This window comes from Chinchilla lanigera, unplaced genomic scaffold (genome assembly GCF_000276665.1).
Source record: "Chinchilla lanigera isolate Chin_1 unplaced genomic scaffold, ChiLan1.0 scaffold00001, whole genome shotgun sequence".
In the NCBI taxonomy this organism is placed as follows: Eukaryota; Metazoa; Chordata; class Mammalia; order Rodentia; family Chinchillidae; genus Chinchilla; species Chinchilla lanigera.
The window spans coordinates 53,372,898-53,387,949 of record NW_004955402.1 but is presented as its reverse complement, the minus strand read 5'-3'; the positions used below and the strand labels follow the sequence as shown (position 1 = coordinate 53,387,949).

The window sequence follows — 15,052 nt, the reverse complement described above, 5'->3', positions numbered from 1 at the left end:
GTTGTTCATTGTGTCAACTTGAGAAGTTTAGAAGTTTAACTAAGCTACTCAACAGGGTGTCAGGGTCCTCACTTTATAAACAGCCTCATCCTGTACAAAAAGAAAGCAGGGAGATGGTGTGAGCGCTACACCCACCTGAGTGTAGGTTACATTACCTGCATACAATGTAAGGGATGAAAAGAGCCTTGTTCTCCTTGCTTTTGCTCTTGTTGCTTTTGCTGTCTTCTGCAGCCTTGGAATGCTGTCCCTGTACCATACCACCTTGCCTTGGAACCAGCTGATTACAGATGGAAACCTCCACAAACTTTCAGCTAAACTAACCTTTCCTTCCTTAATTCTGGCATTGGTGGTAGTTGTCTCAGCAATGAGAGAAAAGTAACTAACACAATACCATTTGAGAAAGATCTAGAGATAATTTTGTAGGTAAGGAGCAGGATCTAATGCTTTATAAAATTTTGTGTTTTTAAATATTTTCCAAACTATAAATGTTACCTATTTTTTTGTAAAAATAAACAGAGTGGAAATTAGCCTGTAAAATTCTTTCTTCTACTTTGCTCCCCCAGCTGTTTTCTAGGTGTGGGGAGCAGTTGAAGCTGGAGATTGATCACTCCTAAAGAGTGTTTGAGGCAAGAGGGTGTCACATGATATCAACCTGCCCAGGGTATCAATAAATGCTCTGCGGTTGTTGAGCAGTTCCTTTTCTCCCATCTGGAGAGAGGGCTCCACCTGACCTCAGCTTTCTGTTTCCTGACTCATGTCTTTATTTATCCTTCACTGTCCTTCACTCAGAGAATTTTGAGAGCTGTGCTGGACTCAGTGTCTAGGGTGGTGGGGGTTAAAGTCACAAACACCAAAGCAAACACACACAATATAACAACACGAACAGCACCATGCTGTATCCCCACAGGCCACAAGTCACGTGCTTTAGGCTATTTTTTTTCTTGGTTATCTCCTTCTGTAATCCTAAATAATAACGTTTTTAAGATGGAATTTATTGATTTTTCTTTTTCAGTCATTATAAATTTTCTTCCTAATAAGAGAACATGACAATTTAGTGTTTTTAACTGCTCCTTCCTTTCCCTCCATACATTTTTCTTCTCTTTTTCCTTAGAATGGTTATATTTTTAGAGCAGTATTTAGTGTTTGCACTTGCATCATCAATTTGTTTGTGTCAAGTATGTAGTTTATACCAGTTTCAGCTTGTTTTTCTCAGACTTCTGACTTTAATTATTCCTTTTTGCATGGTTTTGTTATATTTTTGCTTCTGTTTCTTACAGGCTACTTTTTAGACAGTTATTTGCTAGAGCCTCTGTTTTCTGTTTTACGGTTTTCTGCAAATACCCAGTGATCATTAACTGACCATCTGCTTCATGTCTCAGTACACCTTGATGTCTGTTTCTCACAGCACCTGAGCTCAGATCAGAATTTCCAATCCTTCAGGAAAGATTATGATCATGCATCTTATATTTCTTTATTTTAGAAATATCAGTGTTCAATTTCTGTATTATACACATGCACACACACTCTTTCCTTTCTTGAGATTCATTTCATTGATACTTTATCAACACTTATTATTTCTTATATTTGCTATAGGCTATTTTCAGCTACAATTACTCTGGACTCCCATGTGGTTAAAGTTTTATTTTGGTTTGTCATTATTTTCAACTTACTTTGCTGAGCCCACTTTATATCATTATCATTTTCTTATCTATTCATAGATCTCTTGTAACTGTTTTGACCTGTTCTTTATGGAGTGCATACTTCCATTGTTTTCTCCATGTATAAAATACTCTGAAAACCTTTTTTTTACTCTTCCTGTGTTGATTTTTATTAATATTATTTTTATTGTCTGCAAGCAGATGTTGAAACTTTTTTACTTATGTTTTCTTATTGGAGGAGCCACTTTTCCTTAGGTCTCATACTTCTGCTGTGTGGGGAAAGATGATGAGAAGAGGAACTGGAGATAGAGCAGGCTATAGCAGCAACGGGATACATCAGCTCTACACTTTCACTGACCAAGTCAAGTGGCCCTTTGTCACAGGTCCAGGACTTGCCTTGGTGGACATGAAGGACAAGTCTGGAAGTAGGGGTGCTGTGTGAAACCTCCATGATGTCTGAGTGGTGATTAACGAGTCCTGCCATTCAACTGTCTCTCCAGATGGCTGTTTTGCCCCGGAATCTGAGATTCAGAGGAATTGGGATGGTGCATGCTAAAGAGGAGATTTTAAATCCCCCAAAGGCCTGTATGTTGAAGGCTGGGTCCCCAAGGAGGTCACAAAGACACACAGACTCAGGTGCCAGACGATCTGATTGTAGGTCTCACTATTTATAGGGGTCCTGGGAAAAGACAGATGTTAAGCACCAGAAAACCTGAAGCTCAAGCCCTGTGGGAAGCTGAGTTCAGTCATAGCCATCTCTACCTGAAGATGTTCAGATTCTATCCGTCTTCCTTTTCTTGAAAACAATTACCTACCTGAACTTTCCATCCCAAAAGGGCGACAACAGGACTTTTGATTCTCTTCCTAAAACTAGCTGATCATTTCTGACAATTTTTGCAAAGACGAGTCACCATTATCTACCCTTTCAACTACTGCAATACTTTCCCAAATGCCTTTTGTTTTATATATTGCCCCTGTGTAGCACTGTACACTCCCAAACCCAAGAGCGATCTTTAAAAAATTGATAATACTACCATATAATTTAAAATTTTGAAAGGCTTTCCATGACACTGGAATAAAAGTATGTGTTTCCCATGCCTATGGGAGCCTTCATTACCCAGGAACACTTCCTTTCCACAGTCCAAGGTGCAAGCTCTCCATTCTCTATGTACTGCAGCCATGCCTGTCTTCCCCCACTATACCAGGCTCACTGCTGTCTCATGCTGTTATCCGGACCTGGGGTTTCCTCCATCAAGCCTACCTCTTTTGCTATTTGAACCTGGACTCAGATAACACTGTTTAAATAAAAATAGCCACAACATGTCTTTGTCATTATTCTGACAGGCTTTCTTCATAACATTCATCTGTCCAAAATTACTCTGTTATTTTCTTTACATACTTTTTTTGGCATTTTAATCCAGTTGAGTATACACCTTGTTTCCCTTCTTTATCTCTAAGTCCCCAACTATCCAGAAATAGCAATACAACAATCCATAGTTGTTGAATGAGTGAATAAATGAACACATGAACAAATCTGCCATGATTAGATCTGCACCTCTATTTCTTACGATGTTGCATATACTGGGCTAGAGACCACACTGCTTCTGTATTCTGTAAAAAGATACATCTGGACGACACAACACAGCTCAGTAAACTTCAAAAAACTTCTACTGGGAGACTTTTCGGGGATGGGAATTTAGCTCAGCGGCACAGCGCCTGCCTGGCAAGGGCAAGGTTGTGAGTTTGGTTCCCAGTACCAGAAGGAAAAAAACAAAACAAAACAAAACAAAACAAAACAAAACAAAAAAAACCTTCCACTGTGCTTTTAAAAATGTTGGTGTAATTAAAGGTTACACAGAGAAGGTGTTTATCTGAGTGTTGTTTAAAATAGCAAAAAGTAGAGGATAGTAAACATCATGCCAAATAATAAAGCAACAGTTAAATAAATTAGCATTTTGCATTCTAATACTATGGAACCCTTAACTGGTACAAAATTAGACTTTGTTCTCAATATAAAATTCAATTTAGAAATGCAAGTAAATGGATGTGAAATATGATCTTAATTTCATAAATGAATTTGCTCTTAATCTTTTTATCTATTTACCTATACTCATACTCTAAACAGTTAACAATGTATGTTAGGTTCAGGATTGATTTTCTTTATTTTTAGATACACATTTGCTTCATGTCTTGAGTTTTTAATTTAGGGTATGTTCATTTTGCAACTCATCAATTTGATTATTAATATCAGTTAAATTTCACTTATTTATCCCTTGGAAGTTTGTCAGATCTTTCAGAAATCATACTGGCTTACTTTAGAAAAACTATTTTTCAGTGGAAGACACAAAAATGATTTATTTAAGAGAAATTCATCTTGACTCTAAGAGGGTGCCTGCCCTTTCCCTGTGGAAGCCATCCAAAGTGCACACAGCACTGGTGCCTGAAGAAAACAGAACAGATTCTGTCAGGAGGAAAGGGTATGGAATAACGGGGATTTGCAGCCTGGAAAGTGATTTTGGAGTATTTAAAATAAGATACTTTTGAGAATTTAGAATGAGTGAGGAACACATTTGAATTGGCTGTAAAGCTTAGTTAAAAGCTTGAAAAGAAATAATGAAAAGTAATGGTAACCCTTAAGAGTTAAGCCAGCTAATTTACATATGCAATATGCTTTAAATTGTACCACAAAAAGAGCAAAGCTGTTATATGCAATTTTTAAAAGCAGTGCCCAAACCATACAGAACTTATCTTTAAATGCTGAGGATTTTCCACAAATTGTTTAGATGGATTCCATCTGGGTCGTCTCATTTAAACCACATTTGAGAATGGCTGTTGCTTGCATTTCAGAGGAATAACTCGGAAAACCTTGATTAAGGTTCAAAGAGAATGTACCCAGGCAGAAGGATAGAAACTATAAATGTTTCATTCCATGCTGGTTTAAATTGTCACCCTAGGTAAGTTACATAATGGCAACCAAGCTAGAAAATCAAGTCTGCTGGGATTGATAACTGCAATCTTCATTCTAGGATGTTATTTTACATTTCTGTTCCTCAGTTTGCTTATTTGTAGAATGGGGACAATAAATTCACCCAGTTGAAAATTGTGCGGAAGATCAAACATCATGACGGATTGTAAAGTGACCAAAAATATGAGCTAGGTTGACAATGCTTGGAAACTAAGCTCATAGCTATCTATTACAGCAGTTGGTGTGGCTTATGAGATTTTACTGGTGACATTATCTAGCATGATATCTTATCATAGATTGCTTAATAAAATAGCTTTCTCCTCCCTGTAAAGAATTTTCAAACATGTCACATTTCCCCAATTGCTGTCCAGAACCCCTTGTTGAGGCCAGGTCAGTGGTTTACCCACTCCTACCCATTTGCTGAGTAGAGCGTTTACAGGTGGTTAAACAAAAGTGGAAGACTGAAATTACTGAAATAGGATGAGATTTCTTACCCTTAGTGTCTCTATCTTCATAGAGATGGATTCATCATTAAAATCTAGGCAGCAGTTTAGGAGTTTTGATTTATGTCTTTATCTACTTCAATTTATGTAACACCCCCCCCAGAAGGCTGTAGCCTTAATGCAGAGAAATGCTCAAATACTAAAACTGATCACATTGTAATCTGGTTCTTCTTTTTTTTTTTGCAAAATATTGGATGTCTGAAAAATAAAAACAATGCTAAATTTTAATAATAAGAATTTTGGCAAATTTTAAAATATTTTATCAAGATAGTAATGAATGATAAATTATTCACCGAAAAAAGTTTTAACTCATTAGGAGAGTGCTTTTTAAAGTTACAGATATAACTACAAGATGTTTTTCAGCCAATATCTTTTTGAACACATAGAATTTTAAAAGAGGTACAATAGGGTGAAAGACAATGACTAGTTTTAAAATGAACAGCAGATGGGCAACTTTCCAAATTTATTTGGAAGAATGGAATTTTCTGATGAAGACAGGGAAAGGAAGTATAATTTCTATTATGGAGTTACATAAAATTCTGTCCAAGCTAGACACGGTGCCACAGAGTTGTAATTCTTCTCAGAGGCCAAGGCGGGAGACTCACCAAGTTCAAGCCCAGCCTGTGGAGCTTAGCAGTTTTGTGAGACACTGAAAAGATTTAAAAAATAAAAGAGCTGGGATTTAGCTAAGTATGAGTTTCCTGGATTCAACGTCTAGTATTCCTCCCATAAAAAAGTTTTCTTCAAAATTTCTATCTTTTTTCTACCATTGAACATGTGCTGACATATGTGTCTTGATAGCTTTAAAGTTTATAGATATTTCATCGTTGACAAACTTAAAATTTGATATTAAACTTCCCTCTCTTGTATTATGAATATTAAAGCAAATGCTCTAAGTTCTCTATCAAACCAACACAAATACAGCACCAGCAAAATTTCTAAGAATTCTCCTAAATAGCACTATTCCTTCTGAATTAGGAACAGCCAATCAACACTTACATACATGGCTTTAATGAGTAACATTACTGTATTTCCTCCTATGTAAACTTATATACCCATGCTTCTAATTTCTGAAATACTGTACTGGGATGTTTGAAGTTTGAAGAATCCAACTTTCAGTTTGGCCCTAAGATTAGCTTTGCAGTAAGGAGGTTGGTAGAAGTTCTTTAAAGGCTTCAACCTATACCAGCTCTGCTGTTTATTCGCTGACCAGTACACGTTTTTAAGAATGCTGATTTCCTAACATGTTTCATCTTTTCCTCTTCTCCAATCACCTTCAAACTTCTCAGACTCTGCACACAAAGGAAAATAAAGCAGCAATTGTATGAAGTACAGTTACTAAGCCTATAACTAGAGATAAGGAACCAGAGGGATAGATGAGATTAAAAAGTAGATCAAGAAACAAAAGTCAGCGGGGGACAAAAGATCATTGAACACTCTCTAGGTTTTTCTGTGTAGTTTATAATTTGTAAAGCTTAGACTTACAGGTAGTTTTTTGAAGGAGGGGATATATGGGTAAAGTAGAAATAAGCCAATTGCTTCTCTTCTTTCTCTGAGTGTGCATGACAAAAACAGCTGAGCATGTGTCTGTATTAACTTCTATCCATGTAAATATCTGTCTGCATTAACTGATCTGTTTATTTAGTTTTTCCTTCAACTAATATTATGTACTATGGTTATTTTTGTAGAATTAAACTTAATAAACATTTTCCCATAAAATTTAAGTAACATAAGACTTAGTGTGTTACCTCTTATATTTAAATAATCCAATAGGTGAAGTTTAATCAAGAAGAATCAAGTATAAATACACAAAATAAATTTTAGCTTTAGGTTTGAATTAAAAAGTAAAGAATTTATTTTAATAAAACCATGAGTGAATAATACTTATCCTACATAAGCTCTGTAATCTTTTATCATTCAGTAATTACTGTTACATGTCTGGTAGAAAATGATTAAATGGCTCAGTTGGTTTACTCATACTGTGAGTCATCTTCAGAATTGCTTTGGGCTATGTCAGGAGAGCTTACTGTGCAGTCTCAATCTTGTTGCCCACCTCTGGTGTGGCCAGTTGAATATACCATGTGAGAGAATAAACACAATAGGACTTGGCTCAAACAAAGCTAGTTCACTCTGGGAGACAGGCTAGCACCTATGGAGGAAGAATGTTCTCTGACAGCGTTCTCAGTAGCCGGGTAAGCTCATGAGTGGAGCGTCCAGGGTGTGGGCAAGTGAGCAGCATAGCAGCCCCTCCCCTGCACTGACTGAGCTGAATAAAGACCACCCAGTTTTTCACTTAGAGGTTCTAGTTTCCTGAAGGCTACCTGGACTGAGTGATGTAAGCCTTGGAGGAAGTGCTTTATCTGTTTAGGGTGTAAATTTTCTCCTATAATCATTAACATTTTCTCCTATAATCTTACATTTACTGTTGAGTAGAAAAACAACAAATGAAGACTGAGTGTTTTTCTTGCAGTAAATATGAGGGTTAAGGTATGTTTTAGATTTAATTTCTGTAGAATTTTAAAAATTAGAGAATATTTATTAAAGTGAAAACAAGTCCTTAGCATCAAGCAAAATTCCTCATTCAAGTGGAAACTCTGTACTACTGTTTTAATATGGATACTAGAATAAACTACAATGGGATAGCATACCTTCTGTGCCATAGAAAGGAAGCTCTTAGTGAGGATTTAACTTTAATTCATGGAAAATCACTGATGATTATTAATATGTCATTTAACCAACATAGTATGTACTGTTATTGTCATTTTAGGATGAATAAAATGGATCCTACACAGACAGAATAGTTACATTGTTTGAAGTCCTAGTCCTCAGCAGTGGTGGAGGTAAAACAGTATTTGACCTCGGTGTCCCTGACTCTGAAATTCAGGACCCTCACCTCTGTAGGTGATGCCTCTTCACAGAAACTGAGCCTCCCAGTCAGGCTTGGAGGATGCAAAATTCATTCACAACGTCACTACATTACAATCCAATGGAAAAGACAGGTTTTTAAACAAATACATTAATAAAATAAACATGCATAAGTTTCCAATGGAGCAAAAGAGAGGGAGTGATTAATTTTGACTTCAGGAGATAAGACACTTTCTAAAGCAGCAATATTTGGTACATTTTTATGATGTCTACCTTGGGGAGCCATTGATTCATTTATCTCCAAAAGGTGATATCCAGGGAAGTATTTTTTCTTTGATTTACCTCTCTTAAGGTGAAGATATGCAATGACTGTCCATAAATATGGTTTAATAGACAGGAAATGTTGCTTCTAGAAAAAGCCTCATATTTCAGAAGGCTGTTGCCAGGTCGCCATGCTCATGTCTTTTGGAGAATGTGGGATGTATTTGGCAATTAGCAATTGCTGTGACTGGTTCACCTGAAAATGTGTATCCCAAATACTGAGGAGATGCTTGCTTGAATTTATGCAAGATCCTTGCATAACTGTTGCAACTTTCTGCAGTTTTTAAAAATTTGCACAAGGCTTTTATTAACTTCACAATCTGGACATTTTGTAGCAAAACTCTAAGAAATCTCAATGCAGCACTGTATGTGCTTTAAGTCAAGCTGTCATAAATGGGAAGTAAAGGTGGACAGATCATAGCTGAACAAAGAATAAATCCTTTTGTTTACCTCCTTCATCTATGGCAAAATTCTGCTCAGTGTTTTCTGAAAGTTATCTTTACCTCTAATTGCCTGTCATCTCCCTGTCCATCTGAGAAGCTGAAGCCACAGATATCCTTTCTGTGTGCATCAGATGCCTTCTGTGTAACTAGGTAAGCTTCAGTGCTGCCACGGGTGGTCTGTAGGTTAATTATAGGTGTATAGACAGCAGAAGAAGGTACATAATTCAGAGCTGACATTTGGATATTAATTGGTGTTAACGAAAGCAGAAGTCCTACAGCCACTGCCTTTACAGAAGGTGTCCACCCCATCATCTTTGGTCCAAAGAGTAGAGTTTTTCAAGCTACTCAAAACTGAGTGCAAGTCTATCCCACTTAGTTTTGTATGAAAAAGATAAGAGATTATATATGTCAAGGGAAGTTTAAGAATAGCACACATTTCATACATCCACTCACTGAGGACCATTTTCAACTCCTATTTTCACTATTACAGGTTATTGAAGGAGAATTAATCCCACCAGGAAGCAGCAGATGAAGAGTGATAGGAATGCAGCAGTCAAGATCTACTCTTATGTTTACAAAATAAAGACTAGCAAGAGCAAGGATCTGTGGTCAGTAAAAACGACCCTGAAGCACACAGCAGACATAATCATGCACAAAGGATCAGGAACTATCTGGCAGAGGCTACACGAGGGAGGAGACATAGTTTCTGAGGCCCCCCACCCTCCTCACAGAGGATGCACTGTTGATGTAATCACCTTCTTGTGTCCTTCAGAATGCGTTGCAATTTATTTTCTGCATCCAAGAAAAATTCACTGAGTGTCTGGACTACACCTGGTACTGCTGATAACTTTTACTAATTTGATTTGTCATTTTCATCAACTGCTTTTGTCCTTTTCATAAATCCTGATTTAAAGAGTCCACAATTTAGTTCCCAAATGACATTTCAAAGTCAAGATGAGGGTGCAGAAGCAAAGCTCAGACTTCCCTGTTTACGTTTCTCTGCTCTCTGTCTGTCTCTGTCTCTTACCCTCATTCTCCCAACACATTTATTAAGGCTTTTAAAGCAAAATCACATTTTTATTAGGATTAAACAAATGTTAGGTTTTAAACATTCACTTCTGAGGTGAGATTTCCATATAATATATTCTTTCCTTTTTAGGTTTCCTTCAGTCTAGAGATACCATCTTTAGTATGTGTGTAACTTACAAATTTTTCACATATGCGGAGGAAATGTGAGACATATAAATAAAAAATTACCTTCTAATAAAAAATTTTCAATAGCATTGGTCATTTGAAAAATGCAAATTAAAACAATGAGATTCCATCTCACCACTGAAAGAATGGCTATCATCAAGAAAGCAATCAGTAACAAATGCTGGCAGGGCTGTGAGGTAAAAGGAACCCTTCTCCACTGTTGGTGGGAGTGTAGACTGGTGCCACCACTGTGGAAATCAGTGTGGAGATTCCTTAGTGAACTAGGATTGGAGGTCCCATCTGAACCAGCTATTCTCTTTCTGGGTATTTTCCCAGAAGAAATGAAAACATCATACCACAGTGATACATGTCTGCAACCATGTTTATACCAGTGTCATTTGTCATAGCTAAATCTTGGAAATAACCCAAATGTCCATCAACTGAGTAATGGATAAAAGGCATGTGGTATTTTTATACAATGGAGTACTACTCAGCTATAAAGAAAGATAAACTCGAGGCTTTTGTAGGTAAATGGATCCAATTAGAGACCATACTCATAAGTGAAATAAATCAGACTCACACATGTGAACATTGTACTGTCACCCTAGTGCAAGAAACTGAAAGAATAAATAAGATCCAAAAGGTACAATATACAATGTGAAGGGGAAAGAAGCTGCTCAAAAGGAAAGAACAACTTTCCTTTTGAGGAATGTAGGGAAAAATGAATCTTAGCATATTATTCTACATAAAATAGTTTTGGTAAAAGCCTACATGGTGCCTTGGGAAGCCTCCTGGGACAGTGTAAAAGCTAATTTCCCAGATCAACACTGCCCAGGAATGTCTCCCCAAGATAAGGGGGCGCCTAGGCCTAGGTAACCCTCCATAACCCTGCCTGGGCAGTTCCATCTCCTGGCCCTAGGTAAACATTGTAACCTTAAAGGAATGCATAGGTTGTAAAAAAGGAGACAAATGGAATATAATGGGGGAAACATCTATCATGGTTAGACATGCGACCTGCAACTGACTTGGGGTCCAAAGGGATGAGAGAAACACCATATACCCACCGGGGTCAGCGAATGTGACATCCCAATCTGTTGCCAATGGAAACGAAAATGTATATAAGGTGAAGCAAAGTTGGCCATGGGCCAGCTTCCAGATTGGCAAGGGAAGTAAGGGTGGCTAGCCTCAAATTAAACTCTGGTTTTGTTCTCAATAGACTCAGGTCTCTTGTGGAATACAGCCCAATATGTGCCAGGGGAATTTCTGCCGTAACAGGGTAAGGGAAAAGAGAAAAAAGGGAAGGGAAAAAACTTTGAATATTCTTGCTTTGATTTGTTTATATTCATGATACTGGTAGGCTGCTACTGTTCTATTTTTTTTTGTTTGTTTTGTTTTGTTTTGGTTTTTCTCCAGTACCGGGAACCGAACTCACGACCTTGCGCTTGCCAGGCAGGCGCTTTTTGCCGCTGAGCTAAATCCCCAGCCCCCCTGTTCTATTTTTTTGTTTGTTTGTTTCTCACTTACTACTTTCTTTAAAATAGAAAAAAGAAAAGATATGTGTATATACACAAGATAGCTAAAGTAATTGTACTACTTATTTCTCTTAGTTCATTGAAAGGAACGTTACTGCTTATATTGTTTGATCAGTTTTGCATGTCTGTACTTGATAATCTGAATAACTACTTTGAAGGTGACAATATACAATATAATAACCATTGCTAATTTCCTGTCATCTTGTTTTGAAATTCTTGTTTTGAAATGTGGTTTTTGGTTTCTTGTCTTTTTATAAACAAACAATAAAGCTCAAAGCAATCATCCCAGTGATCTGGCAAAAAGAGAGAAAAGTAATCTTCACCACTTCTGTAAGAAGTGTCATAGCTCAAACTTCACTTAGGGTTAGAGAACAGAAACGGTAACCTTCTAGTGCCTTGGACAAGGGACACTTACTGGAAGTGACAAGACTCCCGGCTCATTCTTTTGACACAGACTCCTGGAGTACAACAGGAAAACCACGGTAGCTTACTCTGTCAGAACACCCTTCTGGGAGGGGCCTGGAGAAGTCAGGGCAATTCCATGGCATTTATTCTCTAGTCACTAAAGTAGAAGCAGCATCTCACTCTTGATATATATGTCTTTGAAAGTGCATCAAGCAGCACAGGACAGAAACGAATGCAGCAAAACTGAGGAAAGGGTGCAGCTTTGAGAGTGAAAGGCAATCAAAATTATAGGTAAGTCTGAATATAGGATGGATTTATTTTCATGCTATGAATTCTTTCCATTAACATACATGCGCTGCTTATTAATAAATCCTAATCTATTAAACTTTAAAAATATAACCTTTCTTCTTTGTTTTCTGAATGAAAGCATGCTGGACTTCTTTCATATTTATCTGAGCTTCACAATTAGAAGGTAAAACCAACTGATAAAGTTCGGCAGATCTATTTGTATTCTACAAAGCTACTTACAGTTCACTTGATGGTATAACACTCACACTGCCTGACTTTTACTTCCACTCTGTCAGATCCTCAGTGGCAGCCGGCTGCATCCTCCTCTTCATAAAAGGATGCCACTCCATTGGCTGTGACTGAGGACAGGAGATAGAGATGACCCCACTTTCATATGCTACTTTGTGGGGGAAAATTGTAGACGAATATGGAAAGATGCTGAGACTCGGGCTGGGGATTTAGCTCAGCGGCAAAGCGCCTGCCTGGCAAGCGCAAGGTTGTGAGTTCGGTTCCCAGTACCGGAGAAAAACCAAAAAAAAAAAAGATGCTGAGACTCACTGTTTTATTTTTATTTCTTCCTTGTTTCAGCTGTTTTGTTCTACAGTGGCTCCATTGTGGCACAGTACCAATAAGAAACTATGGGGGCTGCTCCTTCTCTGCTAATTTTGACCACAAGAACAGAACAGAAGGATAGAATATTCACCACTTTCAAACTACCATTAGCAAGTTTATACCTATGATCTATCATCTATCTATCTATCTATCATCTATCTATCATCTATCTATCTATCTATCTATCTATCTATCTATCTATCTATCTATCAGTATTTATCAGTGTACTTATTTTCTACCTTCCTGGATGTCTACATTTTTTTTATTTTAAAGAGACTAGTAAAAAAAAAGAACAATAGCAAAATATCATCATCATAGGCAAAAACAAAACAAAGCAAAAACATTAAAAATGATACAGGGTTTCAAAACAAAATGGTAGGAATTAACAGTGGTTGTTATGTGCAAGATTGATCAAACCGTTAAATAAAATAAAAAAATAATAATTGAAAGGAATAGTTAATGCTGAAATTTTCTTTTATTTTGACCAATTTTGCATTCTTATATCTGGTAATCTGAGCAACTGATTTGAGGACAACAATATGCAATATAACAATCTGGTGAATTCCTACCATCTTGTCCAGTGAGCCTCTACAATCTCTCATTTTTTTTAAAAAAAATTATCTACATATTTTTAAGTTATCTCCATTTATAACATAGAAATAAAATGAAATGTATACAAATAGTAAAATGTATTGCTTTAAGAAAAGTGCAAAAGAAAGCATTAACCCAAAGTACAGTGAAATGTCATTTACACTGAATACCTTCTGTACTCATCTGACTTACACTACCTAGGTTAATCAATGCATATTTTCTATTGCATAAAACAATCATTAATCAACAGATAAAATTATGTTATTGAGGCCAAGTAAATAAATTATTTGTTGTAATTGATAAGGCATTTCAACTATACTGGAAATTAATATTAGTGAGATAAATCACATACTATGTAATCAGTTATTATATCTATTTTGGTGTGTAAATCAATAGTGTCCTGCAAGCAGCCTGTGGCACTGTTTTAATATATTTCAATGCAGTCTCATGGGATTTTTGGATAAATGTGAAATTACTTCTAAAGCTGCATATCAGCATATAGTGTCTCTTCAGAGAAAAGTTTTTCTTTTATGCTATGATGAAGACAACCGTCTTTTACTTTCTAGGATTATAGACCAGATCATTGACAAAAACACAAGCTATTATTACATCATTTTTCAACTCATTCTCAACTATTTTTACTAGCCTCTCACTTCTTTCCTTATACACTTCATATTTTAAATTTTCTCATTTAAAAGCTTGAGTTTTAGTTTTCCCAAGTGACTCTCATTATTTCCACATATATGTTTATATTTAATAGATAACCTATTATGGTAAGTATATTTTCTAATTCTAATCACAGGAAAAAGAAAGCTTGGTTTTACAAGACTTCTTCAGGACGTGATCCCTGGCATGAAGGGAAGGGAAGACCAAGAAACTTGCCTGCCTTGAAATTGCCAAACCAATCCTCAAGTCCTTATTCTATTAAATATTTTCTCATAAAAGTACAATATACAAAAAAAATCACAAGTGTGTCTTAAATGTAGGCAGTTGAGTTGACTGAGGAAGGCCATTAAAGTACAATTTAAAAGACCATTCAATATATAAAATGTACTTGCTTCCAGGAACTGACTATAATTCCTACAGCATTTTCTTACACAATAGATTTTTAACCATACAGTTCTCACTGATCAAATTCAATGAATCTAGTCTGAAACCCTAGAAAGCAAATTGATGCAAAATATTATTTCAGTTTGTTTGAAATACAATTTTTAGTTGAAAGATTTAGAGTTGTTAATATTAGTACATGAAAACTCTGAAAGGGTATGTTACAGTTGATAGATTTTGTCAATTTGAGGAACCTAGAAGCTTAACTAAGTAACTCAGAGTTCTACATCCCCAGGTTAAAAGGACACGCCCTTCCTGCTCTAGGATGTTGTTCACTGTGTCAACTTGAGAAGTTTAGAAGGTTAAATGAGTGACTGATCAGGGTCCAGGGTCCTTACTTTGTATTCATTCTGAGCCTGCTGCAAGAGGAGGGCATGGAGATTGTGTGAATGCTACACGACCCTGGGTGGGGGTAACCTGCTTACAATATAAGGGAGGGAAAGAGGCTGACTTCCTCCCTCCCCTTTTTTTGCTTTTGTTGCTTTTGCTGTTTTCTGCTGCCATGAACGGTTGGTTGCCTGTGCCATGTGCCATGCTGCCTTGGAACCAGCCAAGTATGGACTGAAAC

At 36.7% G+C, this 15,052-nt stretch overlaps 1 protein-coding gene across 1 annotated transcript in view; it reads right to left on the bottom strand.

Moving 5' to 3' along the window:
- Dok6 (docking protein 6) overlaps positions 1 to 15,052 on the bottom strand; it is a 424,913-nt gene that overhangs the window by 66,274 nt on the left and 343,587 nt on the right. The gene's annotated exons all lie outside the window — the stretch shown is intronic.